Genomic DNA, 26,408 nt, shown 5'->3' with positions numbered 1-26,408 from the left:
CACGATATTATTTGTTAACACATTGATCGCCCACTGTGGATCAGGTGCCTCTGCGGAAACACAACTGTCACCCAGATTTGGGTGACATGGCTATCAAGGTGTTAAGTAAGCTGTAGTTTAAGGGATTTAGATGACGGTGGCCCCCAGTTTCATTAACGCCTCCATATCACAGATTAAGCCTTAGAAAGTTTAAGTAACCTGCACAGGGACACACAGGAATTGACAGAAGTGGCCCAAGAACTTCCATCTTTCCAGTACCAAAGCTCATGGGCTTCCTTCCTCCCCTTTCCTCATTATTTAGATTGATTTTCAAGTAGTAAGCCAAGTCAAGTCTTTGTGGAAATTTTATACGATATCCATTAGAGATTTGGAAGGTTGTTTATACTTTCAGGATTTTTTTTTATAAGAATAATATATGCTCATTGAAAATCCATTTAATCAGAGGACTATAAAGAGAAAGTTAATCTTTTTGCCCCACCCGCTTTCAATCCTATCCCCCTGGGGTAAGTTCTGTTTAAGGCTTGTATTGGTTTCCACATTTTTCTTTGGCCCATAAATGCGTAAAGATGTTCACATTTCTAAGGTTGTTGGTTTGTTCAGGTTTAAGTTTCGTACATAATTGGCATCACACTATAAACATTACTCCAGTATGTTTTCCTTTAACCTAACAGTAGAATCTAATTCTCTGCAGGTACAGATGTAGCTTCTTTACTAGTAGCTGTTGAGGACTCCATAGTCTGGTTGGACTGTATATTCAGCCTGTCCCCAGGCTCCCAGCACTGCATCATAACTAGTCTGTGTGGGCAAGGATAGTGTTTTTTGTGGTATGTCCCTTGCAGGGTCCCACACCTGGCACATGGTAGGTATCCACAGATAGAGTAAATGAGTTAGTCAGTCAACCTGAACCTCTATATCACTCAGAGAAATTCCAGGGATCTTAGGCATACATGTCCAGGACGACATCTTCGGTGTGAAGACAGAGGGACAAATAGATGATATTTTTCCCATGTTAATTATTTTTTAAACCACTTAAAATAATGTTTTCCTAAATACAACAAACGACATCTTTACTGATGAAAAATTGTGAAATACAGAAAAGTAGAACTAAAAAATAAAAATTACCACCCATGAAAAGGTGGTTGTTTTTCAATATATTAAAAAAAACAAACCACCACAGAGCATGAGGCTTTTGTGCCTCTGTCTTTACAATTGTATAAATGTTGTTTTCTTTACAAAAGTAGTATATTCATAGTGGAAAAAAAAGAAAATACAGAAAAACATCAGAATAGAACTTTTGAGCAGTGACAACTGTTCACATTGTTTGCAGTGTATTTTCAAAGTACTTTTGTCTCTGCATGGGTGTTGAAGAGTTAGTATAGTGTAGTGGTACAATTGGTGACCCTGGAGCCAGCCTGTCCTTGCTTTTGTGGCTGGCTCCTCTGCTTTTATCCATGGGACCTTAGGTAAGTTACCCAACTTCTGTGATCTTTTGTGATCTCATTTTCTTATTGGTGCTCAGATGAATGGAGATGTGTAGCGTAGGCACTTAGCCCAGTGCCTGGCACATAGTGTTTAAGTGATGCTATTGTTCTTACTACTCCTCCTAACCTCACCTTAGAAATCGAGGTGCATTGCTATTGGCACATGCTATTGGATTGTTAGCCTTGGGCCTCAGCTCCCTGAGGCTGGGTGATGGTGAAGTGAAGGAGGCTTTGTTTGGGAATTAGCCTTGCCCAGTGAGATTAAAATTCCCTAGCAGGATTTCTTTTCCACATTGACTAAGAGTACCTTTGTTTTTTTGCATTTGTTTCCCAGACAGCCTGTTTGGTTAGGGAACTGGCCAGCCCTCTCTCCTCCCTCCTGACAGGTGAATTTTGCCTACTCCTGGTTTTTCTTCCCATTCGAATAAAATGTCCAGACCTTTGGGTTTGTCAGTAACACCCAAGGCCCCCAGCGCAGGGAGGGAGTGGCAGCTTCGAATGAGAATGGCAGGAAGTAGCCTTTTTGCTTCCAGAGCTTAAAAGGTCTTTGCCTAGGTTCTCCTTTCCTAAAATGAGATTAGAAGGCACAGCCTCTGGCTTCTCCCTCAACCTTGAGCCACTACCCCAAAGCAGCATTTCTTTATGCAGTAAAAAAGCCTTATCTTGTGGGTGAGTTCATTCTCTTGTCTGTGGACCAGTGGTTTTCAACCTTTGTTGCACGACTAGAATCACCAGAGCCAATTGCAAAACGTAATTATTTTCGAAAAGCTTCACAGGCAATTCTAGCGTGCTGCCAGGGCCGCGCTGCTGTGTGCCCTGTTCAGGTCCCATGCTGCCTCTGGCTGGGTCTTGGGGCTTTGACCAAGTTCATTTCACCTCATCAAGTGCCAGTTTCCCCATTTGTCAAATGGGATTAGTGATATCTGCTCTCTCTAACTCACAGGAGTATTATAAAGAAAAGGTAGCAGATAACAAGATAAAGAAGAGTTAGCAAAGAACTTCGAACATTTCAAAATGCTAATGAATCTATGCCTTGTTTTCTCTCCCTTCAGTCTGGTTTTATTTTTTTTGGGGGGGGGTTTAATTGACATAATTTACATACCAAAATTTTATCCTTTTAGAGTGTACAATTCAATGATTTAGAGTTGTGCAGCCATCACCAGTATTTAATATTAGATTATTTAATCATTTACCACAAAAAGCATTGGACCCGCTCTCCCCTCTCCAGACCCTGGCAGCCACTCATCTACTTTTCTGTCTCTATGGATTTGCCTGTTCCGAACATCTCATGTAAATGGAATCATACAATATGTAGCCTTTTCTGGCTAGCTTCTTTCACTTAGCATAAAGTTTTGAATTTCATCTGTTACCCAGCAAAAGTTTGTGTGCCCAACGCATAGTGAAGCCAAATAAACTGAAACGCTGGAGTTTGAAGCAGAGAAAGGTTTGTTGCAGGGCTGAGCAAGGAGGACGGGTGACTCATGCTCAAATCTCTTAACTCTTCCATGGTTTGGGGGGGAAAGTTTCTATGGGCAAAATGTGGGGTGAGGGCAGGCAGCAGGGTGTGTGACTCTCTACTGATTGGTTGGCAGTTAGGTAACCGGGTGCTGCTCCAGGAATCTTGTGCTCAGCCTGAAGTTCCCATCCTCCACCTGGATGGGGGCCTTAGTTCCTGCAGAAGAACTCAAAGATGTTGTTATGTATATTTCTTGCATTTCTTGGGGAGTGATGGAAATGTTAGTAACCTTGATTGGCAGTGGTTTCATTTGTGTATATATACATTAATCAAAATTCATCAAAGTGTACATCTGAAATATGTGTAGTTTACTGTACAGGAACCATACCACAATAGAGGTGTTAAAAATAAGTAAATAAATAAAATGATAAATGAATAAATAATAAAAACAGACAAAAAATATATTGTTATATATATTCCTTGAGGAGGAGCCAGGACCCTGCCCCAAGGCTGCACTATTGTTTCTTGACTGTTCCTCCCTTGTCTTTGTATTCCCTCACTTCCCTGAATAGCAACTGTTTGAATCTGCTCTTTAGAACTCAGGGAAGGTCAAGGAGACTGAATGAAGTCTATTTCCTACAAACAAGAAAGGGGGGACAACACAAAGGATTTGTACCCAGGAGGACCCCACAGGGTCCTGCTCTGTTTCACATCCATGTTGTTGCATGTGTCAAGACTTCATTCCTTTTTATGGCTGAATAATATTCCTCTGTACAGTATACCACGTTTGGTTTACCCGTTCATCCACTGATGGACATTTGGGTTGTTTCCACCTTTTGGCTATTGTGAATAGTGCTGCTATGAATATTTGTGTAAAGGTATTTGTTTGTCTGTTTTGGGGTATATACCTAGCAGTGGAATTGCTGGGTCATATTTTAACTCCATGCTTAACCTTTTGAGGAACTGCCAGGCTGCTTTCAAAAGTGGCTCTACTGTTTATTCCCACTAACAGTATATGAGAGTTCCAGTTTCTCTGCATCCTTGCCAGCACTCTTTATTACCTGATTTTTTTATTATAACCATTCTAGTGGATGTGAAGTGGTATCTCGCCATTGTTTTGATTTGCATTTCTCTGATGACTAATGATGTTGAACACCTTTTCATGTACTTGTTCACCATTGTGATGTCTTCTTTGGGGAAATATCCTTTCAAATACATTCTCATTTTTGGAGGGTTATTTGGTTTTTATTGTTCATTTGTAAGAGTTATGTATTGTGGATACTAGACCCTTATCAGGTATATGATTTGAAATATTTTGTCCTATTCTGTGGGTTGTTTTTGCGTTTTATTGATAATTTCCTTTGATGGACAAAACCTTTAAACATTGAAGCCTCATCTCTAATTTGTCTGGCTGCTTGTGCTTTTGGTGTTACAGCTGAGAAACTATTGTCTAATCCAAGGTCATGAAGTTTTACGACTGTGTTTTCATAAAGTTTCTCATGGTGCTAGCTCTTGTATTTAGGCCTGAGTTAATTTTTAAATATAGTATGAGGAAGAGGTCCAAATTCATTCTTTTGCCTGTGGATACTTAGTTGTCCCAGCACCATTTGTTGAAAAGACTTTTCCCTGTTGAAGTGTCTTGGCACCTTTGTCAAAAATCAATCAAACGTAAACATAAGGGTTTATTTCTAGACCATCAGTTCTATTCCATTGATATATATACAGTTGCTCCACACTGTTTTGTTTTCTTGTTTTTTTTTACAGCTTACACATACTTTATTTACTTGAGTGAAAGCTTTCTTATGGTAGATAAAATGTTTTCTATAGTTGATCTCAGCTCTGTTCACACTGAAGTGTTTTATTTGGGTTTTCTGTGCTCAAGACTGCTCAATTGCTGCCGCCGCCGCCGCCACCACCATTAGTTTGTTTTATTTCAGAATCAAGGTGGGTACTTTCATATAAAATCTTATTTTTAATTCCTTCTCTGGCAATTGTTTCCTGGATTCTTAGCTTTGCATAATTACGCCTACAATGGAACCAGCATCCTAAAGTCACCAAGATAAATCCTCCTACTCCAATATCACATGCTATTCTAATTCTACTAGTTATAAAATGTCCAAGGCCAGCCGCAGCAGATCCTAATGAGTCATGTAAGATTGAATCCCATGCATAGGGAATGTTTTTTGACATCTAAAATTCCTAGGAGCTTAAAGGGCTAGGATAAAATAAAAAAGAACCTTCCCCTTCCCGGGCTCGTGGGGCTCCGGTGCAGCAGCCATGGGGATGAGTCCAGAACCACACTGTTTTAATGATTATTGTAGCTTTGTAGAAAGTTTTGAAACTGAGAAGTTTGAGTTCTTTAAATTTGTCATTTTTTCCCCAAGATTGTTTTGGCACTCTGGGACCCTTGTATTTCCATATGAATTTTAGGATCATCTTGTCCATTTTTGCATAGCAGCCAGCTGGGATTTTGATAGAGGTTGCATTAACTATAAATTAATTTGAGGAATATTGCCATCCATTTAAACAATATTAAGTCTTCCAATCTATGAACACAGGATGTCTACTTATTTTGCTCTTTAATTTTTTTCAGTGATGTTTTATAGATTTTGGAGTATAGATTTTACACTTCTTTTGTTAAATTTATTTCTATGTATTTTATTCTTTCTGATGGTATTGCAAATAGAATTGCTTTCTTAATTACATTTTCTGATTGTTCATTGCTACAGTGCAGTTCATTTTTCTGTATTGACCTTATAACCTTTCAGAACTTATTATTAATATTTTGTATGTGTGGATTTTTTTTAAGATTTTTCTATAGAGAAGGTCATGTTATGTATGAATAGAGATAATTTTACTTCTCCTTTCTAATCTGGATGTTTTATATTTCTTTTTCTTTTTCTTACCCAATTGCCCTGGCTACAACTTCTAGTACAATGTTAAATAGAATTGGTGAGAGTGGAAATCCTTGTCTTGTTTCTTATCTTAAGGGGAAAGCATGCAGTCTTTCGTCACTGAGTATGACTTTAGCTGTGGGTTTTTCACAGGTGCCCTTGTCAGGTTGAGGAGGTCCTTTTAGTAACCTTTAATAAATATCTGTTGTTGGGGACCTGAGGGTAGTAAGATCTTGTTTAATGTGGAGGTATTTAGTCATTCAGAGTCTGGAATTGCTTAGGGTGAGAAATGTTACTTCTTTCCAAAGGAGGCATTGTGATACTTCAGGGGTTCAAATTACAGTATCTACACTCAAAATGCAGAATCTTAAGCATATTTAAAAGAACAGCCAACGCTAATAGAGTTTCTGTTAAGGGACAGTGGTACTGCATTGCCATGAGGGAACTAGAGGGAAATAAAATACTTCAGGACTGGCATACAGTAGGAGCTCAATAAATGTTTACTGGATAGCTGGTATGCTGAGGGGAGGTGTATTAGTGAGCTCAGACTGCTATCACAAAACCATAGACTGAACAACAGAAATTTCTCACACTTCTGGAGGCTAGAAGTCTTGAGATCAAGATGCCAGCCTGGGCGGGTTCTGGTGAGAGCCCTCTTCCTGGCTTGTAGATGGCCACCTTCTTATTGAGTCCTCACAAGGCAGGGAGAAAGCCCTCATGCTCCCTGGTGTCTCTTCTTATGACAGCACTAATCCCACCATGAGGACCCCACCCTCATGACCTCATCTAAATCTAATTACTTCCTAAAGGCCCCACCTCTAAATCTCATCACATTGTGGGGTTGGGGTTTTAGCATGTGAATTGCAGGGGGAGGGAGAGTGGGCAGTGGGAGAGAGACGGAAACATGCAGTCCATAACAGTGGGTTAGAATATGATATTCACCAGGTGTGGCGTGGGCAATTTTGAAATTTTAGGATTCATAACAGCAAAGGTAGGGAACAACGGGCATCATCAGACATTCACCATAATAGCTACCATTTACTGAGGGCCTCTGTATGTGCCCAGAACTGTGCTAGATTCATTACCTCTGTCAACTCAATTAATCCTCACAGGTTAAGTGCTCAGTCCTATAAGACTGTCCCCACTTGAGATGCCTGTCATAAGGCCAATTAGTTACCTGTGCATCTGACTGACTCGCTATAGACTGGAGGCTCCACAACTCCCCTCCTCAGGTTCCATTAACTTACTAGAGCTGCTCGCTGAACTCAGAGAAACATTTAGATATCAACTCATAGCCAATTTTTTTTTTAAATCAGTATACCTCATATCACCTCAAACTGCCTCCCTGTCCGTCCCCCCCACACACACACACCTGGATAATTTCAAAAGAAATTTCATGTAATTTTAACTGTAGATATTTCATTATACATCTTTAAAATATAAGCACTTTATATATAATCACAATGCCATTATCGTATCTATGACAATATCTATAATTCCTTAATATTATCAAATACCCAGTCAGCAGAGCACAAGTTTCTAATCCAGCCAGATCACAGTTCCAGTCTTCTACAACATCAGTAGCCTTTCTCTGAGCCTGTTTCATATTGTAAAATGAGGACAGTCACAATTTCTAAATCTTCAATAAGGTGATGCACATAAAGTGCTTACCACAGTGGCTGATGCATGGTAGTAAGTGCTCAATAAAGATTAACTAAGATTATTATTAATAATCTAAAATACTTGAGTTGCTATTAAGGTACCGTTAAGAACAGTTTTGGCTTAGAATCAAGAAGCAGATTTGGAGCCCAGCAAACAGGTATTTGGCGGGGGGTGGGGGGAATCAAAAACCAAAATATGGCTCAAAAAGCTGCAAGACAATACTGGTATAAATTGGAGCTAGAAATGACAGGATCCTGTAATTTCCTGCACTGTATAGTTTATTCTTTCTGAGATCTCCATTCATGGCCACAGAAGCATGTGCATATTGAATAGGTGCCCTCCTCTCTCCCTCCCTGCCGCCCTGACTTCCCCTTCCCTCCAGAGAGGAGGACGAGCTGGTATGTTGGGTTGCTGGTGCTGGAACAGATTCAGGGCAGGGAGGGCTGCTGTCAGCAAGAGGGGGAGCAAGGTCCTCAGAGTCCTTGCTCAAGAAATGAAGTCCCAAGTAACTTGGACAGGCATGGGCTTAAAGCTCCACCTTGTGGGGACTGGTGCCCTAGCCACCCTGCATCTGTGCATGCGGTCTGGAAACCAGAGGCAGCCTCAGCCTGCTGGGTTGCCCTTAGAATCATTCCCCTTCCTCTGGGGCAGGCTTGCTCTCTGCTCCCTGTTCCAGGCATTAGCTGACAGCTTTTTAATAAAAATGGAACCCAAAGGAGGAATGATAAGGTATCTGATTTTAACCTGAAGTGAGACAACGAGTACCAGATGTTTCATTCTGTCTGAAGGTTTGAGGGAGGAAAAGCAATTAACAGCTGCTACTGATTTAGCAACAGACACCTGCTAAATGAAAATCTGTAAAACCAGTCAGGCTTGGCACCAGAAGTGCGTACACTGCTTCTCAGGCATTTCTGGGAATTGTAAATTATGTTGGCTCAAAATAGGCAGGGGTGGGGAGTGTTGGGGGGGTGGTTCTAAAGAAGCAGAACATGTCCTTACAGACCACAGAATGTTTTTCTAAGATGACAACCACTTAGACATGGCTATCTGTAGGGTGAATGGAGAGGAAGAGGAGACAATGAATCTTTTAGAAGCTGCCTGGCTCCTCCCTGCTTCTGGTCTGACTGCTGCCCTCTGGGGGGCTCTCCCATTGGGGCAGAAGTCGGCTGACAAAAGGGTGGAGGGAATGCGGCTTCCCTTCCCCTGCTGATCCGGAGCCCACCTCTCTGCTCTGCCAAGGGCATTGAGTTTCAAAGCAGGAGGAACCTTCAACTCTGGACTCACAGCAGCTCCTGCCCTGTGACAGGTACAGACTGTTGACTCCAGGAGCCATCATTTGACTGGGAAAGAGTGTTATCCATGGCTTTCTGATTTCCAGAATTTGTTTCCAAGTAGGCATTAACTGTTGCTCTCCACTTCCATTTTCTGGAGGCACAATGAGACACAATCAATGGAAACATTGATTCATGGAGAGAGCTTTATGGGTGTGGGTGTGTGTGTCTTGGAGGGGTATGAGGACACAAGTGTGAACATGCACTCTGTATGGAGTGGATGTTCAAGATATGACTGATGAGAAAGATCAATTTGTAGATGATCTCGAAAGTGTTGAAAGAATCAGGCCACTCCCATTTGTGCCTCATACCACATTCACTGTATGTAACTGCTGTTTCCCAGTCTCCAAACTAGGCCAAAGGTCATCTGCAACTGGGGCCAAAGGGATGGGCCCTGTTCTGTTTCCAGTCTTGAGCAAAGGAATGGCGACTTGCCCTGTGGAGCAGGGGCCAGGGGGTACTGTTGGCAGATGCAGGGCCAAAGCTGTCCCTGAGAAAATAACGCCTGGAACCTTGTCCTGGCAGGGTGTTTTAGTGTGGTTACAGACTAAACTCCTAGCTCCAAAGGGGGAACTAAGAGCAGATCCTTTTTCCTTTAACTGAGTAAGCCCTTAGGCAGGAATAGTCATTCCACATGTGTTTAAATTTGACTTCTCCTGCTGCTGCAGCCATGAGGGAAAAGGAACAGTGAGACCAGGGTAGCCGGAGAGCTAGGCTTCCCCATCTTCTCTGGTCAGGGGATAACAGCATTCCCATTCATCAGCTCCAATACATGGAATAACCACGGCACAAACGCTTATCCTGTGACGACTGGCTGCCCTAGAGAGAGAGCCAGGGATCCTGTCTATGGTGGCGTCCACTCGGTGCAGTCTTGGCTCTTACTGAAGCAGCCAGGCATTCCTGGGCTGAGCCCTGTGTGTACAAGTCACTCACCCATCTGTTAAAGGTGTTTCTAAAAACCCATTACACCCTTAATAATTCAAACTAGCTTGTGTGTCAAAATTCAGATGACCTTTCAGCATAGAATGATTTATTTTCCTTTAGAAACTAAAACCTATAGGCCTCAACTAATTGGAGGAAAAAATTTTGGTCTCTGATGACCAAAGCGGGGACGTATCTCCCAAGGTGGTATTTGCTTGGCGGACCCAGGCCTTCCACAGGGGGTTTGTTTTATTCCAGGGACCTTATTAATGAAGCGGGTTAGGTAGGGCGGGGGCCTCCACTCATCATCCCTAACACCAGCACACACAGAAGAGCCTGCTTCTAAGCACAGATGTGACCGCTGTTTGTCACTTGGTCTGCCACCGTTTGATATGGGTTGTAAACTCCAGGTTGGAGCATTTTGTCTTTTTTTTAAGCTTCAGTCTAGCCTTTTGAGGGGATTTATTGGATATTTTCTTATCATTCTATTTTCCCTTTACTGGTTTAGAAGTTATACACACTCTTTCAGTTATTTTTTTTTAATGGTTATCCTACCAATGTAAACAGAAATACTTATCTAGATCTAGAGTCAATCAGTATCTTTACTTTTCTCTCAAATAATACAGGGATCTTACAGCATTTTTTTGGTCATAGTTTTATTGAGATGTAGTTCACGTATCATAAAATGCACTCATTTAAAGTGTAGAATTTAATGTTTTTTTTGTATATTCACAGAGTTGTGCAACCGTCACCAGAATTAATTTTTAGAACATTTTTATCAACCCTCAAAGGAAACTGTACTGTTTAGCTGTCATCCCTGTGGCCTACACTCCGCACCCACTGCCACCAGCCCTGAGTAACCACTGATTTGGTATCTATCTCTATAGATTGGCCTGTTCTGGATATTTCATATAAATTTAATCATAAAATGTCTGTCCTTTTGTGTCTGGCTTCTTTCGCTTAGCATCATGTTTTGAAGATTCATCCATGTTGTAGCATCTAGTAGTAACCCATTCCTTTTTATTGGCTAATAACATTCAATTGTGTGGATATACTATATTTATTTATCCATTCATCTGTTGATAGACATTTGGATCGTTTCCTCTTTTTGGCTGTTATGAATAGTGCTGCTATGAACGTTCATGTACAACATTTTGTGTGGACTTTTTTTTTTTAATCTCTTGGGTATATCCATAGGAGTGTATATGATGTGAAATAGGGTTACAACTTTATTCTTTTGCACGTGGACCTTAAAACATTTTAACTATTTATCACCCTCAACTTATGCTTATGCTGTCATGTATTTTAATTCTGTATTATTTTAGCTTTTCTTTTAAAAATAATGTTATTTTATATAAAAATGTTCATTTAGATTTACCTATATAATTTCCACTTCCTTGGCTCACTATTTTTTATTGCATCTCAGACCTTCCATATAACATTACTTTGCCTCTGCTGGAATTATATCTTTGAGAATCCCCTTTAGAGATGATCTGCTGTTGACAAACTCTTGGTTTTTCTTTACCTAAAAATGTTTGTATTCATTCTTCATTCTTGAAAGACACTTTCACTGGATATAGAATCCTTGGTTCATAATTATTTTTCTCTTAGCACAATGAAGATGTAATTTTACTATATTCCGTCTTCCATTGGTGCCTTGAAAAATCATTGGTCAGTCTTAACTTATTTCTTGGAAAGTAATCTCTTTTTATTCTGATTGGTTTTAAGATCTCTTTGTCTCTGGAGTTCTGCAGTTTTAGTAATTATTATGTTTCAGGGTTGATTTGTTTTTGCTTATTCTGTTTGAGAGTCTGAACTTTTTAAGCCTGTGGGCATATGTCTATCATCAGGTTTCTGATCATTCTCACTGCCTTCAACTGTTGCTTCTGTATCAATAGAGCTTTTAATTTAAATTATTTTTCAATTTTTAAATTATTTAAAGTTATTTTTATAATTAATTTTAATTATTTTAAAAATAATTTTTCAATTTTTATTTCAATAGAGTTTTTAACTTCAATTATTTTTCATTTTTTTCAAAAATATTAAACATAGTCTGTAAGTATTCTGAGGTCCTTGAAGCTCTGTTTTTACTGGTTCTTGGCTTATTTCCTTGTGTGTTTAGGTTTTATTTTAAATATTATAGTTGTTATTTTTCTTTTACTGTACATTACTTATTTTCCTTAAGATTTTATTTGTTGGAATTTTTTGAGTCCTGCATTTCTCTAGACAGGATTTGTCTTTGTTCTTGCCAGGCACTTGAGGGCTACCAGTCTGGAATCATGCTAAATAAAACTCAACCTAACATTTTTGGATTACCCAAGTAGTGTAAATTTAGCCTGCAAACCCACATGATGGCTGGCTTGTGGTTCCAAGTTTTTAGTGGAACTAACTAGTTTCTTCCCTTACTACTACCCCAACTCATTGTCAAGATTGGAGACTGGATTTTCCTTACCATTCTAGGGGTGGGATAATTTGTATTTACAGTACATACCTTTACAGTGAGATGTGGCTTTTTGGGGTCACAGATCTCTTTAAGTCCTAGCTTTTGTTATTACCAGGAATCGAAGTCTGTGTCTTGTTTTCCAACCCTTTTATGGCTGTGTCCTTCCTGTTGGGGGCAGTCAGGAGGTCATTCTAATTCTCTTCATTGGTTTGGCCATCTATCTATTCTCAGTGCTCTCCTGAAATATCACCTGTATCAGTTGATAAATACCTGCTTTATGTCTGTCTAGTATTTTTAAGTCCTGTGAGGTATTAGGAAGCCTATATAACCCATCAGGTAGCTAACACAACATTAATATTGGTGGTCATAAGCCCTTGGAATACTGATTTTTTTTATTTTGTTTTTTATTGAAGTGTAGTTGATTTATAATGTTTCAGGTGTGCAGCAAAGCAGTTCAGTTATACATACATAATTTTTTTCAGATTCTTTTCTATTACATGTTATTACAAGAAATTGAATATAGTTCCCTGTGCTATACAGTAGGTCTTTGTTGTTTATCTATTTTATATGTAGTAGTGTGGAACACTGATTAAAATCATCTTTTGATTTCTGAGTTCTCCTAGAAATCAGCATTTAGAGTGAGGTATGTGTAAGTGCATGAAGACTGGGACCATTTGTATTTTGTTCATAATCGTTGACACATAATAGATGCTCAATAAATATCTGAATGAATAGGTTGGTGTCTGGGGGATCAGGGAGGTAGATCCCAGTGTTGATTAGTTCCCATGGCAATGTAATGAAAACATTCCAGATCTGGGCTCACATAGTGGGGACAGAAGAGGTAGGATAATATTTCTTCTTTGGTTTAGCCATCTATCTATTCTCAGTGGGATCAGACCATCGTGGATTTGAGTCATTTGTTAATCAAGGGCTACCTCTGTACTGTAAAGGGCCTCAGCACACGTGGAGGTAGTGTAGATCCGTGGGTAAGAATGTAGACTGGAGTCAGATCGCCTGGTTTACATCCAGGCTCTATAACTAGCTTTTGGGCCAGTTACTTAATCTCTTTATGTCTTAATTCCCTCCTTGGAAAAAGGAAAATGATAGCATTTATCTTATAGAGTTGTTGTGTTAGTTAATACAAGTACTTAGGACTAGCAGAGAAGTGCTATGTACCAGCAATTATGAATTATTTTTACTGTTTTTATTATCTTTATTGCTGTTCTGAACACTAGTCACATCATTATCTCTATCAGGACATTTTCCAGGGGAGTGCCTATCATTTCTATGAGAAAATATTCTAATTTCACACCTACTATTTAGATTTTTGGAGGCTGGCCTCCTGTAGTATTTCTCCAAGTATAGGCTAAGCACACCTGCATCCAGATTAACTTGGGGAACGTCATTAAAATATAGTATGCTGGGCCCCTTCCCAGTGGGACAAAACAATTCTTTCTCAAAAAAAATCTGTGAAAATAAAGATTCTACACATTTTCTGTGTGTTGGACTAGCCAGGAGCTGCTGCGAGTCTTTCTGTCATCCTTCAGTACTTGTAGAAAACCTAGGAGCAGGCTTGGAGCCTGGGAAGAGATGGAGAATGGGAGAGTTAAACAGAAGGGAAGAGAAGAGGAGAAAAGAAGCAGAAAGAGAAGTGAGCAGAGTCTGTTCATGTCAGGAGGTGGTCAAGCACCATCTCTTGGCCTCTTCTCAAGGGTCATGCCTCAAGGGGACATGTCACATTTGCCTTCCCTAGATTTAGGGATTCATGAACCTGGCTCTAGCTTGTAGCAGAGGTGATGGGTCTTGTTTAGGGGAAGATGTTGGAGGCATTAGGGCAGGGAGGCCTGCCTTACAAATGGCTGCCTGGCCCCCTGGTTGCCTTCAACTAAGGGCCCCCAAGGAGTAGGAGATTAACCAGACTCCCTGCTTGGTTGGTTGAGGGCAGTGGACTGGGTACTGAGTGCCCTTGAGCTGTTTTGACTGGGCTAAGAGCCAAATCTCAGATGTGTTTGTCCCTTTCTTTGCTCTAGTGTGAGTGTGGGGTTAGCCTTATTTCAAGCCATCTCGTGCTCAAGGCCTTTGAAGGTACTCAAATAGATGCAGACTGCCTGGGCTGACGAGGGACCGGCAGTTTATTTAGTACCTTTCCTCTTGTGCCTCCCACTCCATTGGGCTTACATTTTCTGCATGTAATCTGTAACCCAAGGCAGAGGGGAATGAGGCCTTGGTCCTATCAGTAGCACAAAAGGCCCTCGTGGAGCTCCTTGTCATACAGCCTGAGCAGAAAGGCCAGCCCCGGCTCAGTCATTCTGTAGGTGTGGTTTGGCCTCTGCAAACAAGCTGACTGTCTTGACTTACAGCTGCCCTGGTTCCTCTGTAGGCCTTTTGAACAATTTCTGTCATTAGCCTTTCCCCTGAGTTCTGTGGAGAGATCCACGCAAATATTTACTTTCCCTCCTTGAGTAAAAAGTCAAATAACGCGTTCAGGGCTGGACTTCTAAGTCCTGAAGTACCTTCTTGTTTACTCAAATCGTCTCTCCTTTTTCCACATGAAATTTGAGCTTTGGCTTAGTCTAAAGAAGTAGTAAATCTGGATTTGGTGACTTCAGAGCCACCTGGGGCCGCTTGGACAGCTAGTGCCTATTTTGTGGTAGCTAGGTGTAGGGTCAGGCCTTCAGGCTTAATAGTAGACCCTGTTTCTTTTCCATCAGGGTTAGTAGAACAGACAACAGTGGGTTCAGATCATGTATTCTGGAGCCAGGTTTCCTGGGTTCACATCCTGGCTCAGCCTTGAGACCTTGGGCAGGTTTTCTAATGAAACTCCCACTGCTTTTTCTTTTTAAACAGACCTTGGGTCACACAATTGAGGTGATCATACTTATAATTCTCGATTCATAACAAATTTCAACATTCTTCCATAATGCTTTAATTTTATTCATGAGTGCATTTATTTATTTATGGATACTATTATAAACAACTATGAACACAACCCAAGAAATAGCCACATTGATCATAACTTACAGATGTAAGCCTACATGCTTCTCCCACCCCGCACCGTACATCCTTAACCACCGCTGTGAACCAGTAGCCTGAATTCTGGTTATTATTCCTTTACTGTTTTTAAAAGAAATCTCTCTCATATACATAGAATATAAACACATATATATACACCATGTATATACATGTATAAAATATACATTGTATGTAATAAAATCTGTAATATTTTATATATAAAATAACCTTAAGTAAGATATTTAATTTTAGTTGCTTTTTGATCCTTACAAAAAGGGTATCATGTTGTACGTAGTCTTCTGGGATTTGCTTATTTTATTAAACATTATATTTCTAAGATTCACCCTGATTATTGAGTATAACTGTAGTTACATTTTCACTGCGGTGTAACATTCCATCATATAAACGTACCTCAGTGTCTTTCTCCATCGTCTTTGAGATGGGTATTCGGTCGTTGCCAGTATTTTACTCTGATGGTGCAGTTTCTTGTGCACATGTATTTTCTGGTGTGAAAGACACAGCTGCCCAGGCCTGCCTGCCTCGACCTGGCAAGCCCATAGAACTTGACTGAGTGGAATTTCAGGTCAGTCAGCCATTGCATATCCTTCAAGGCCTCACTCAGCTTGACTAGTTTCCTTTAACTTTTTTTTTTTTCAATTGCGGAAATTTGAGTCTAAACAGATGATTAGATAAAGCAGATAGTATTATAGGATTGTTGATCACTTTGAGTGTGATTATGGTATTGTGGTTGTACAAGAGAATGTCCTTTTCCTTAGGAGCTGAGGGCTGAAGTATTTAGAACGGAAGTGTCAAGATGTCTGCAACTTTTTAGGAAATGATTCAGTAAACTTCCATAAAGAGAGAAAGAGAGAGAAAATGAATATGGAAAAACTGCAATTGTTGAATCTAGCTGTAGGGTATATGGTCATTGTTTACTATACTCAATGCTTCAGTATGTTTGAAAATTTTTATAGTAAAAAGTTGGGAAATATTTTGTTTGACATTAGTGGGCTGACTGGGGACAGCTACCTGGCAACCACAATTCTGTTCTCCTGCTCTCCCCAGGGCTCTGAGCACCAAGAATGAAGTCGGGAGTAGTCCTGATAGGGTTTGGACTACAAAAGGAAGGGGCAGTCCTCCCACCACTCACCCTAGTTGCTCTTCCCTCCCTGTCTCCACCTCAAACCTTGAGCATAAGGTAGAATTTCCTGTGCCTGGTAGGGCTGTGGGCATCTGTCCATACCGGGGGTGGGAGTCGAGTCACAGGGAAGATAGAATGAAAACAAGGGTTTTGAGAGGGGGTCTGTGATGTGCTCAGATACTCTAAAAGAGGGGGTTCTTACAAACTAGAAAAACTTCACACTGATCATCCTTAATAGCTTAATGCATCCTCTTGGTTAAGGATTCCTGCACTACACAGATATGAAGAATATAACATTGAAAGTTCTCCCACCCACTACCCAGAGGTAATTGTTGCTAAGGAGTACATTCCTCTTTTGACCTCTCTTTGACTTTTAAATTCTTAGCTACATGATTAATAAATGAATACCTTCATTTACTGTAAAAATCCAGCTATACAAATACATAGAATCTAAGTCAAGGTCTCCCCTTCCCTGTCCCAACCAGTCCTCCCCAGTCCTGTTTCCCTGCCCAGTTTGGTAAATATCATCCCAGTCCTACGATACACTGACAGACATCTAAAAATACAAAGACTGATCTGCCCTTTTTCTTCTACAAAAAGGATCATGTTTTGTTCAGTATAGATTTGCTCAGTTTTACCTACAAATGGCTGTACCTCTTTTTTTGTAAATGGTTGCATAGTTATTCTTCCAGAGTATTTTATGACTTGCCTACCAATGGACATTCAGTTAGCTTTTTTGTTATTAGATATTTTTTGTAATTACAACTAATGTTGTAATGAACATCTTTATACAGACAGTTTTGTGCATGTGTGCCAGTATCTCTGTTAGTATAAATTCTGAAGAGTGTAGTCTATGAGTCAAAGTGAATGGATATTTAACACTTTTTATAAATATTGACAAATTGTTCTCCAAAATGACTGCACCTTGTTTTTTCTTCCAGTTAATACACCTTAGGATTTTGCCATATTAGTTCATACAGATTTACCTTATTTAAATTTATTTACGTTTAAAAAATTTCCCAACTTTTTGTTATAAAAATTTTCAAACATACTGAAGCATTGAGCACAGTAAACAACGACCATATACCCTACAGCTAGAGTCAACAATCGCTGTTTTTCCATATTTATTTTTTGTCTCTCTTTCTCTCTCATTATCTAAGTTTGCTGAATCATTTCCTAAAAAGTTGCAGACATCTTGACACTTCGGTTCTAAATACTTAAGCCCTCAGCACCTAAGGAAAAGGACATTCTCTTGTACAACCACAATACCATAATCACACTCAAGAAAGTGATCAACAAGCCTATAATACTATCTGCTTTATCTAATCATCTTTTTATATTCAAATTTCCCCAATTGTCCCAAGAATGTCTTTCTAACTTTTTTTTTTAAAATCAGGATTCACTGAATTTTTAAGATTGCTTTTGATTGTTCTATATCTTCAGGTTTTGTTGATTTACTTTTTAAAATCTAGGAACAGTCCCCCCCAACTTCTCATTCATGACATTGACATTTTGGTGAATCTGGGCCAGTTGTTTCGCAGAATGTTCCACATTCTGGATTTGTCTGAGTGTTTTCTCGTGGCACCTGTTGTTTTTCATGGCAGTGTGCTGTTTTGTTCTGTGAACATGTTGGCGGTTGATTTTAGGTTGTGGGCCTCCCTTTTGTGGCTCCTCTAACGAGTAGTATTTAGTCCCAATGAATTTGTGGCACCAGTAGCCACAGCAGAAGTCCATGGTCAGCTAATGAAGATGAAGTGTTCCAAAGCCAAACTCGGTTGGCAGGAACATGTCCAAAGCCTGCATCCTCTTCTCTTCCCTTTCCCCTCTAAGGGAGATGGATGATTGTTTCAGTCTGTTCCGGTTCCTGGAACAAAATACCATAGGATGTGTGGCTTATAAACATCAGAAGTTGATTTCTCCCAGTTCTGGAGGCCGGAAGTCTGAGATCAGGGTGCTGGCATGGTCCAGGGAGAACTCTTGGGGTGAGACGGGCTAGGGAGCTCTCTGAGGCCTCTGATAACCTCTTGACCTAATCTCCTTCTCAGGGCCCCCACCTCCTAATCTCATCACATCAGACAGGAATTTAGGGGGACACAAGCATTCCGACCGTAGCAATGATCTGTTTTGATGCCCTGGTTTCTTTGGAGAGCTGCAGTCTGGGGCTGAGTTGGGAGCAGGGTCCTTTCTTTGTAACCACGCATGCTCACTTTGCAGTTCATCATCAGCCACAGGCCCTTTTGGTCACACGAGTCTCCAGCCGGGTAGCGGGTAGCGGGAGCTCCTGATTGTAAGCTGCCTCCACTTCCAGCATGTTCCTCCCTCAGGCTGTCCTCAGTTCTGCCAGTTTGTCCCTCCTTACCTCCTGGATCCCAAGGCTAATCCTTCTGTGTGTTCTGGGTCCCACCTCTCCTGCCTTCTTCGGGGCCTCTTCATCAGCCAGTGTCCCCTGCCCTGCCTGCTGCTTCAGCCTCCCTCTCTCTCCCCACTGGCTCCTTCCCGCCGTCTATAAATATGTTCAAGGCTCTCCCATTCTTTCTATCAATATTCCCTTGAGTTACGACTTCCATCTCTTGCCACCCATTCCCTCTTGAAAGAGCACCACGGACCAGGGGTCTGCAGGCGGGGTGGCTCAGGTGTTCTATTGGGTGCTTAAGGAATATGTCAGTACTTCTGTGCCTCTTAGAATCTCGTCCTTTTACTTTTCCCTGTTTGCATTTTATATACATATATATCATTTGCCTTTCCACTCTTGTCATCTTCTCCAGCCTCCTTGAGATCCAGACCCACATTCCCACAGTTTTTTGAGCATCTCTGCCAGGTTCTCACACTGGCCACACAAACCCAGCTTGGTCTCAGCTTCTTTTCTTATGCTCCTCCTCTTCCAGTCGGCTTCCTCCATTGTCAGTCCCAACTGAGGGAGAAGCCCCGACATCCCACCAGGCACCGAGGCCATCAGCCTGGAGGTCTTCTTTGACCTCTGCCCTTATCTCTGTGTACCACTGTTCATATCAGTGACTTAGCCCTGGTGGTTCAACTTCCTTACCTTCTCTCCTCTTGCTGCCTCTGCCTTAAAGCTTGCTTTAGACATTGCTGTTGCCAGTCCCTAACTGGTCTCCCTGCCTCCACCAGCATCCCCTGCACACAGCCACCAGCAAGAGCTCTACACAACTGTATATCTTACAGGCCTGTCCCCTACATTCAAAGACAAATCAAACCAAATCCGATGCTTGATAGGCAGATCCTCCCATGCTCTTTTGCTGCACTGACATTATCCCTTTATCTGTTAGTTTTCTCAACCAGACTATGAACTCCTGTAGGGCAGGGACTGTGTCTTCATCACTGCCATATACCCAGAGCCAGGCACATTACCTGCCACTAAGTAGTGTCTCAGTAAGTGGTGTTTTTGTTTTGTTTTGTTCTTGTTTTTGTTTTGTTTTGTTTTGTTTTTAGTTGACTGGCTGAGAGTAAGAATGGGACTGCCATGGGTGAAGAAGAGGAGAGGAGTATGGATATTCCTTAGAGAAATAAAGAAGTTCCCAGGAGAAACGTTCTCTTAGAGTTGGGCCAAAAGAATGGGTTGAGCTGGGAAGCTAAGTTTATTCCGGTAGTCATCTGATAAAATAGTGACTTGGGACTAGGTCTGGGGGGCAGGTCCAGGTGCCACCATCTCTGGCTGGAGGCCCTTGCTGGGGCCTCATAATGAGGGGGAAAGAGCTCCAGGTTATGTCTTCTTGGCTGGAATTAAAATCTTGGCTTTACCACTTACTGGCTACATGGATGTTGAAGAGGAGGATGATAATGACAGTGATTGAGCCCATACTGTATGCCAGCACTCTCCATGGATTATTCACCTACGTGGGCCGAGAACTTGACGTGAATTATTTCACCTAATTTCACCACAACTTGATGAGATAGGTACTATTATCATCCCCATTTTACAAATGAGCAAACTGAAGCACAGCAGATTAAGTGATTTGCCTGAAGGTGCGTAGCAACTAAATGATGGAGCTAGAATTTCAATCTTAACAGCCTGACTCTACACTGGAGATACTCAATTGGGGGTCATCAGTATATAGATGGCATTTAGAGCCAGGAACCTGGATAAGATTATCCAGTGAGTGAGAGTGGATAGAAAAGAGATCCTTGGACTTGGTTCTGGGCCCCTCCAATAGGTAGAGGTGAGAGACATAAGGAAGAGCCAGCAAAGGATGTTGAGAATGGGAGTCACTGATGGAGGGGAAGAACAGAGAGAGGTGTCCTAGCAGGAAGCACAGTGTAGAAAGTGTTTTGTTTGTTTGTTTTTTTACAAAAGGTAGGCTATGTTTATTTAGAGTCACAAGCAGTTGACTGACTCAGTGTGACTCAAACCACAAAGAAACCATTTCTCCTTCACTCCATTCTGAGTCCCAGGGTGGGCTAGGGCCCAGTCTGGCAGGAGTGCTGCCTGGGGCCCACTCACAGGTTTACAAGTTTCTCATTGAGGGTAATTTGTGACTGTGTGAGATTGGCCAGGTAGGTCACCATCAGCAGGTCACTAATGTTGCTGTTGAGCATGGTCTCGAAGTCCCCAAACTAGTTTGGGGACTTGGTTAACCAGACTCATCAAGAAGTGGCCCACGGTATTGTCAGCAGACACCTTTCCAGACAGCACGTCCTCCGCATACTGCAGCACCGTGCTCAGGGCATCCTGGATGCGGGCCGATGCCCCTCTTCCCCACCTGCTGAGAGTCACTGGAGAGGCCGATCACCCGGTTGGGGCTAAAACAGGTCTTCATGATCAGGTCAACTTCGATGCGTTCAGTGTCATAATACGCATATTTCACTGTCAGCGGTGTGAACATCACCCCCACGGTCCTCCCAGGAACACCCATTAAAGTGCTGACATAGGCCTTGATGCTCATACGGCCATTCTGGAGGCTCGTGTCCACGGTGAGGTGGGTGGGGCTGGGGGCTTCCTGGCTGTAGTACTGGTGGATCAGCACAGAGTGCTCTGTGATGTCATGGCCCGTGGCATACCAGCCCAGGATGAGCTCATTTGGAGAGACTTTCTTGTGCAGTTCATACATGTTCTTAGCAAATTCCATGTCAACAGCCACCTCATCTTCTGACTCATTGTGCGGCACTGAAAAGCAATTGGTGACTTCCACTGAGTGCTTGTCGACGGTTCCCAGCAGGGTTCCGATAACTCAGGCAGCGCCCTCGTTGTGTCGCATGTAGCTGTCCATGATGGAGGCCAAAATGACCGGGTCAGCCCGACCACGCAGCCGCCGGGGAAGGGGCCTGGGAGAGCAGGACTAGGCAGTGACTGCGCCGGGGTCTGCGCTGCGGCTGGCGCTGAGGCTGGGGTCTGACCCGGAGCCGCGGTCCCAGTCGCTGCTGCAGCCGGTGCCGGCAATGGAGCCGGAGCCGGAGCTGAGGCTGAGGCTGGGGCCGGGGCCGGGGCCGGAGTCGGGACCGGCGTTGGGGCCGCAGCTGGGGCTGGGGCTGGACTGGCGGGAGGAGCACTCGCCGCTACTGCTGGTGTAGCCATCTTGTCGAGAAAAAAGCTAGAAAGTGTTTTAAGAATGAGGGAATGATCAATTGCATCAAATGATGCCGATGGGTCAAGTAAGATGAGGCCTGAAAGTTGATCAGGCCCAGTATATATGGTTGTACAGGTTGTTAACTGCACAAGGCGGTGATTGTGCCAAAAATCTCCCTAGCACCCGTGGCATGTGGATGAAGAAGGGGTGGTGATTTAAAATTCATATAAAGATTGTCATATGGGCCAGCTTCCATCCTAGTTGTCCATTGGAATTAGGAACAGGGAAGTTCATTGGTAACCTGAATAAAAGCAATTTAGGGGGAGTGGTGGGTATGAAAATTTGGTTGGAGTGGATGGAAGGAAAATTCAGAAGTGAAGAAATGATGGTTTGTGAGGAGAGACGAAATCATTTGAGGAGGTTTGCTATAAAGGGAGGCAGATATGGGATTAATAGCTGCAGGCGGCAGTGGGATCAAGAGTTTTTATCTCTTTAGATGAAAGATATTGTAGCTTGTTTTCTGATGGGAATGATCCAGTGAAAAAAGGAACAGTTGCTGGTGTGTTCTTGAGTAGGCGAGCGGAGTAGGATCCTGTGCACAAATGGGGACATAGGGGACCAGCTTGAGCCAGCAGCAGGGTGATTCCTGCGTAGCAGCGGCAGAAAAGGCAGCTGTGGGTATGGGAGGTGCAGGGAGGCACAGGTGGGAATTTGTTGAGGTTTTCTTCCGATTGCTCCCTTTCCCCGAAAGAAATAGAAAGTCACAGCACCAGCTGAGAGGGCGGATGGGGGAAAGTTTGAGAAACCCAGGAGAAGCTGTGAAATAGAGGAATAGTCGGAGCGAGAAGAGTGAATGGACTGAGTTGGATTAAGGGCCCACTCACAATTTGCAGTCATGAATTTAAAGGATTAACAGCATAGTCTTATTTTTTTCTCCAGCTGTACTTACTTGCGTGGTAGAGGGGCACGAAGGGAGAGAGTTCGATTTAACAAGGAATATGGTTTTTGGAGACAAGGAGGAAAAAGGGAGAGTGTAAGGAGGGTTGAGACTGTATGGAAGGGAGTGATGGGCAGGCACAGAAATGAGGATGTCAGGTTGGTGAGGGCAGTGATCAAGAGGTGGAGGTCCCAGTGAAGCTGGAGGATTGCTCGGGTTGGGGTATAAGGAGGCGCTGGTGAGTTGGTAGGTGGTGGTTGGCTGGTGGTGGTTGGAGAGTGGGGTGCGTGACGGTTTATGGAAGGGTTGTAGGTGCTGGTAGTGACAGGTGTGACCCTGGAAATAAAGGGCTGAAGTGAGATGGAGGTGAGATCTTGAGGGGAAAGGAGGTCAAGACATTGAGAGACCAGAGTATTGCTAAATGCTGAAGACATAGGAATTTTGACAAAGGTATGTTGGAAAGCAGTGACAGGATCTGTAGTTAAGTGGGACAAAAAGAGTAGTGGGTGGTAGACTGGATGACATGACTTTCGATCAGGGGAGTGGCTAGGAAGGGGGCCAAGAGAATGTTCTGGAGGAGACAGAAGTTTCGAGGCAGCAGTGAAGAGCAGACAGGTCCCCTCTTGGCCCAGTGGAACAAGACGACAAGGGAGGCAAACCACCCACAACTTGAGAGGGCTGTAGGGATAGCAGTGTCCTCAGAGAGGGGACCGGGGTTTTGTCAAAGTAAGAAGGTGAAGAGATGTTTCAGAGAAGAGTTTGAAGATAGAGGGGATTTCGCTAATGATGGTCAGTGGGTTCCAGAGGTTGGAGTTGGAAGGGTTTTCAGCATTGGGATGATTAGAGTTTCTGTACTGGGTGGTGACCTGGGACTCTTGGGCTTCTTAGGGTGACTGGAGTCACCAGGGATGTGGGGCTTACTGGGATCAGTGGTCTCCATGGCAGAGTGGTGGTGCGGCTGTCAGGGTGGAGGGATGGGAGGAAGGAGGCCTGGGGTCCTGCCCCAGAAGGACCCCGTGCACCTCATGTTTCAGGCCGTCTGACTCCAGAGGCCTGGAGACCTTTACCAGTCTGTTCTTCTGATTCCAAAAAAAGATGTTAACTTGGACGTGAGAAGGAAGTTATGACCTATGTCACTTAAAGCATTTTTTATTGCTTTGGCTTTCAATTGCAGTGATGTAGGACTTTTTGTCTAAAGCCTCGGGAATCCTCCAGCTGAAAAGGAGCCCGGATATGTACATTAGAGTGGAGTTCCAGATGTGAGTTCTGTACGATAGAGATGAGTTAGCCAAGGAGAACTTCTTCAGGGAGTGGGGAAGAACGACATTTTACAGATAGCATTTATAAAATGGGGAAAAGAGGGTGGGGAGACTCCATGAGAAAGTTCTTGGGACTCAGCCCAGATTCAGGGCTCGGTAAAGAAAGCTGCTTTTTTTTTTTTTCCTGCTCTGTTGCTGGATGTCCTTTACCCCCGTATCTCTTCCCTGCCGTTTCTTCTTTAAGATGTTATTTCACATCTCTGTGCCTTACTTTCCGTATCTGTTAAATGGGGATGATCATAGTCCCTGCTTCACAGTAACCTTGCAATCATTAAGTGAGCTAACATACGTGAAAGTATTTAACGTGAAAGTAATGCAGAGCCTGGTGCAGAAGTACTTACTAAATATTCTTTGTTACTAAATGACCACTGGTAGGTTCTTGCTCGCATTCAGCTCCCTTCTTCCTGCCACTTGTGTGGGGATTTTTTGTTGTTTTTGTTGCCCCCTTCTCTTGCATCCCCTTCACTTCCTCTCCCTGTTTTCCCACACTTTCTCCTCCCTGGCCCTGGCTGTCAGCGCTGCCCACACCTAGTGGAACACTCTCTGTGACCTACCGAGGTAGGGAACTCTTGGAATAGGCGGCGAGTAAGCCCTCAGAGGAAGGGCACTGCCACGGAGGCAGTCTCCTGGCCACCCCTGCTGAGATCTGTGCCGGAGGTGTCTAGAGCCCCAGCGGGAGCTGGGAGGCCTGTACTGCGGGCCAGGCTTGGTCACTGTGTGGTGCGGGGCCTGGGGCCACGGTGGGGCAGAGCGAGCCGGCTGTTAGGGTGGGGACATGGGAACGGGGAGTGGGGGGCTGATGGTCCCCAGGTGGAAGAGGATTGCTAATCCTGCTGCCCATTACCGCGCCCGTTGTTAGTGCTCCTCGCCACTGCGCATCTCCTTTGCGCAGTGGAGATGCGCAGTGGAGATGGATCCCCACTGCGCATCTCCCAGGCCTCAGGCTTTTGCTGGAGGGAAGGAGCCGGACGTAGGGTAGCGGAGTGTACGGACAAAGGCTGTAAACTGGAGCTGGACTGCCTGAGTTAGAATCTTGGCTCTCATCGGATGAGTCGTGTGCCCTTGGGTAAGTTAATCTAACTTCTCTGTGCCTCAGTTTCTCATCTCTAAAATGGAGTTAATTGGAACAGTTACAGATGAATTAATAGTTAACAAAGTGCTTGGTTCCTGGCACACAGTGAGTACTCTACAAATGTTTGTGATGGTGAAACTTTAAAAATAATGATCCCTATCTTATAACAAAATTATTTGAATGTTACTGGTGCCGCAACTAGGGTGGAGAGGTTAAGTGACTTGCCTGAGGCCACGGGGCTATTAAGTGGCAGAATCAAATCTAGAACAGGGATTTTCACAGACTCCCAAGTCTTTGTTGTGGCCACAATGCTGAACTGCCTCCCTGGACATGCAGATGGGGAGTTTGCTTTCTAGGAGGGCCGGGAGGGAGGGAGAATCAAATGGGCCCTGTGAGCCCACGTAGGTCAATAGCTGCTGGAGTCTGAGGGTTCGGCACAGGTGCTGCTTGGGGACGTGGCTGGGAGCTCAAAGTGACTTGCTGGCGATGCCCGTTGTGAAACCTCGTGACCTCTTTTAGCTATTCCGCAAGGTCTTCAGAGACGCTTGGAACCTCATTTCTTTTCCTGGGATTTTACATTTCCTTCTGTGGGCATAGTCGAGCGTCATCTGGGTCCGTGGGAAATTTCCCTTCTGCGTGGGTTTTTATTTTCAAGAGCCAGAGCCAGTGACTCTGTCCAAGGTCCACAGTCATCCCAGCTCCCATTCTGGGAGCTCTGCCATCTTTTGGTTTCAGCTCTTGGCGCAAGGCAGGCTTGGGCTCCTGGGCCAGGAAGCCCAGAACTGTGTTCTCTCAGGAGCTCACAGGCTTGGTTCTGTGCTCACCCGGTAGGGCACAGGGGGGCAGCTGACCCTTGTCCTGGGTGTCCTTGTCTCTCTGGGCTTCCCCTTGGGGGTGTGTGTGTGTCTGTGTGTGTGTAGGGCTATGTAAGCCCCGGAGGCCAGGCCTCTCGCCAGCAGCTGAAGTTCTTTTCCCGGAACTGAGTTAGCCGTCCAGCTGTTTCCACTCTCCACCCGCTGCTAGGCTACACTGCTATAGCAAGGTCCCCAGGCCAGGTGGAAACTGCCCTGCTCTGGTAATTTCGACCTTCCATTTTTAAGAGAGAGGGGAAACAGGAGTGAATGAGTGGGCGTGTTGGGTGGAAGGGGAGGGGGGCGCTCTTTTTGGCAAGCCCTGCCACGATTGGCCCAGCCGCTTGGTCTTCACCCAAAAGTCGG

General features: G+C 43.4%; 1 protein-coding gene and 1 pseudogene across 13 annotated transcripts in view; one reads left to right on the top strand and one right to left on the bottom strand.

The window, feature by feature from the left end:
• The window catches only part of TMEM164 (transmembrane protein 164), a 150,039-nt gene that overhangs the window by 89,952 nt on the left and 33,679 nt on the right, over window positions 1-26,408 (top strand). The window lies entirely within an intron of this gene.
• Window positions 20,637-21,886, bottom strand: LOC105075755 (eukaryotic translation initiation factor 3 subunit F pseudogene; annotated as a pseudogene).

This window comes from Camelus bactrianus, chromosome X (assembly GCF_048773025.1).
Source record: "Camelus bactrianus isolate YW-2024 breed Bactrian camel chromosome X, ASM4877302v1, whole genome shotgun sequence".
Lineage (NCBI taxonomy): Eukaryota > Metazoa > Chordata > Mammalia > Artiodactyla > Camelidae > Camelus > Camelus bactrianus.
Note: the sequence above shows the minus strand (reverse complement) of the source record. Positions and strands in the feature narration are given on the sequence as shown.